The 3,501-nt window shown below is 37.4% G+C and overlaps 1 long non-coding RNA gene across 1 annotated transcript; it reads left to right on the plus strand.

The window, feature by feature from the left end:
* Nucleotides 1–207: 207 nt before the first annotated feature.
* Nucleotides 208–2,576, plus strand: LOC143856899 (uncharacterized). The gene is made up of 2 exons (XR_013238422.1): nucleotides 208–312; nucleotides 1,566–2,576. It is a non-coding gene; the product is annotated as an uncharacterized LOC143856899 (long non-coding RNA).
* The last annotated feature ends 925 nt before the right edge of the window (nucleotides 2,577–3,501 follow it).

The following is a 3,501-nucleotide window of genomic DNA, read 5'->3' on the forward strand; positions in this document are numbered from 1 at the left end:
GATCAAGTGAAGGGGCATGGAATGCCTTTGTGTGTTGTTGCCATGTCAACCTTATGACAGCTATATGTGCCACATGGCATTGCAAGAGGAAGGCCACCTAAGCAAGTACAGGTGGCATCAAGTAAGGCTCCAACTGTACATATTCTAGAGAGTTCCAGTCTCTCTATAAATAGGGAAGCAGCTCACTTGCAAGACAATTTTGGGGGTAAGATGAGAAAATAAACAGATTGTGTGACATTTTGGGGAGCTCATTTGAGCTTGTGTTGAATAGGAGTTTTCTTTCAGGATGTGAGGAGAAAGTTACTTGGAAGAGTAAGGCCCTTTCTTCCTCCTTCCACTACTTGTCTTGCTTGTAGGAAGAAGCGTACTTCTCTAGTTATGAATTCAAGATTTCTCTTGTTTATGTGTAAATTCTGCTCTGTCTTGAATATCTATCCGGTTTTACCTTTCTTGCCATATTTCTTATGTCTTTCCATGTAATTCGTGTTTACTGCTAGAGATCAAATGCTAAAGATCACTGGATCTGATCATATATAACTGTCGGCTCTTCCTTGTTTCACCAAATTTGTTTGAAAGTACCTTTGGATGAAGGATTGCTCATGCAGGATACCATTACATATTGTGTTTAACCTCCGATGGTCTCAGTTTCAGGGGCTAATGTAATTCTGGTCTTGTTAAAGATCTCCTAGAACTCTGGTAGCTTTTTGATACTTGATCAATGCTTAAACGAGGTACTGTAAAGAAGCTGATCCTTGTAGCTTCTGTATAGTTACTCACAAGAGCAGAATTTGTTCTTATTAATTGATCTAAATCCTCACTATTAATGGAAGTCAACTGATCATCAAGGGTCACTGTAACGTCCTTCGTTTAAATGTCTTTTGAATTCTCATACCATACAGGCCTACAACTACAAGTAATCAAGAAAAGTATCACCTCCTCTTGCTTCCGCTCCGATCCTGTACCACATCATTGTATCCAGCAGCAGGTCTGATATCCTCCGTGTAAACATAGCTTCCATAGTTTTCACTTCACATCAGGTGGGGCCCACCATTTTTCACCATTCATAGCATGGGCAGGAATGCTAGTATCTAATAAGGTTGTCAAGAAAACTTGTGGCTTTTATGGTAAATGCTAATTCAACTATTTAAATTATTAATGGATGGATCCACTTATGTGCAATTGCAAAGTCCAATATTTAAAGCCCAAGTTTGTGAGTCAAAGTAAAGGCAATAAGGAGTAGTGGGTTCTCACTGAGTTCTGTATACGGAACAGATACCACAATATTTTGACAATGTGAGATCCACCTTTATCCTTTACCGATGCCATACCATGATGCCATATTACTCTGTTTTCTCCTTTTCTGATATGTCAAGGTAGTCAATGCCTGTGCAACATTGTATTGGCATCACCAACAAATGCAGTAACAATGGTTGTTCTTAGGTTCAAAATCTGTTTAAATTGTGAATGTTATACTGTTATGAAATTTTGTTCTTTAAAACTCCATGGCCAAACATGTCCAAAGAAAGAGTTGTGTTTCACCCCTGAGTTATATTCTGGTTTTGAAGGAAAAGGAAGGGAAGTCCCCCCAATCCCCGGTCAGGATACTCTCACAAATTCAAAGCATTGGAAGTAACCTTGGTCATGGGAGGGAAGAAGATGCCCATGAATTTTTAAGGTATGCTATTGATAAAATGCAATCTGTGTGCCTTAAGGAGGGTGGTGTGAGGGCAATGGGTACACAAGTGAGATGAAACTGCTCTTATTCAACTGATTTTCGGTTTTGCAAGTGTGAGTACATGAACGGATGATGGATCTTACTGTTGAGAATTCAGCTACTTGTAATCCACTCCATCAAGATAGCAATTGAGCTTGAAATTTCATGCTCCTCATCTTGTTCATCTGTTCTTCCTTGGGCCTTGCAACGAATCGATCAATTTTCTTATAGCTTGGAAGTCTACTCGTCCAACTGCATCTGTTGTTTGAAGTTCCGTTGAATAAGAGAGAATTCACTCACTACATCTACATGTTGAAAGTTTACAAAGAAGTTGAATGAAGACTTCTTAAGCAAGAGCTCTTCCTCAAGGTCTGAAAATAATTCTGTTTCTTTGAAACTCAAGAACACTACTTGGATGGAAGCCTCAACCGAAGCATAGCCTTTTATGTTGATTCGTTGAAAGTCCTTGGAATTCAATCTTTCTAGTTGAGACAACATTCACGCATAAAAGACAGTGAATGTCATGCTAGCTCAAATTGCTAACTGTCATAACCCTCACTAAAAGGCACTTTTCCTCTACAAACAGTGAACATGCAATTAGAGCAGAATCAAGATTAAAGTGACAAGTTACTGCCATACCAATTTCTGTCACTGGCACAGTCCTACCTTTAATTATACTTGCGAAGTGCATCATTTTGTGTTTATTTGTTTCATTCCTATTATTTCGAGTCAAATTACCTTGCTTGTTAACTCTACGGAGCTTGAAGAAGCACTAAGCACAATTTACAGTTACTGATGGGTGTAATTTATGCCCCACATACTATATTGTGAAATTTATAAATAGTACCATCCATTATGATGATACTGTATATATCTGAATGCATCTTGTGTTGTGATGGGTGCAATTTAGGTCCTGTTAGGATTGTGGTAATTTTTAGGAGAAGTTTCAGGAGAAGTTTAGGTCCACACTAAAAAAGATAAATTGAACCAGCCTTATTCAATTTTTACTTGGAAGACGTTCAATTTATGATAATATCCCTCTAAATTAATTCCTCGTATTGCACCCCTGCAACTTTTTAATTTTCACAAAAAAAAAAATCCCTCGAAATTAACCACAAGCATACTGTTTTCCTCTAAATCGTTAAAAGATAATTTTTTCCCAAGAACAAGTTTTCCGTTTCAAATATTTTTCTGGCAATCCAAATGGAGCCTATGTTATAGGCAAGGTTTTACATTTCGACCGAAATCCGAAATTTCGGGTTTCGTTCGAGACTGAAACCAAAATTGCGTAAAGTCGAAACGTTACAAAATTTCGACCGAAATTTCAAAATTTCAATCGAAATTTTGTTTTCCTCAAACTTTCGGGCTGAAATTTAAGTAATATCTCCAAAAAATCTGGTATTTATTCATTATTTAATAATATCCCGAAATTTCAGCCGAGATTACCGAAATTTCGGGGATTGTGCCGAAATTTTTTATGGGCTAAAATATTACTTAATTTGATTTCAATTGATTTTGTTCGAAATTTTGAAATTTCGGCTGAAATTATGGTTTTGGTGAGGACCGAAATGCATTCCGAAACCGAAATTTAAAACCTTGGTTGCAGGGGTAGCTTAGTCGTTTAGAAGTATTTATAATGCAAACTCTTTAGAGGGATTCCAACTTTGCGTACAGAAACTTGATAACTGGTTGGATACGAAGTTGGGAAAAGGATACAGGAACGAAACGTGAAACACGGGAAAAAAAATTAAAGGGGAAATGAGAAACGGGAAACAATAGAAAAACAC

Source organism: Tasmannia lanceolata, unplaced genomic scaffold, assembly GCF_043159265.1.
Source record: "Tasmannia lanceolata isolate RefF3 unplaced genomic scaffold, GAP_Taslan_0.1 ptg000024l, whole genome shotgun sequence".
Lineage (NCBI taxonomy): Eukaryota > Viridiplantae > Streptophyta > Magnoliopsida > Canellales > Winteraceae > Tasmannia > Tasmannia lanceolata.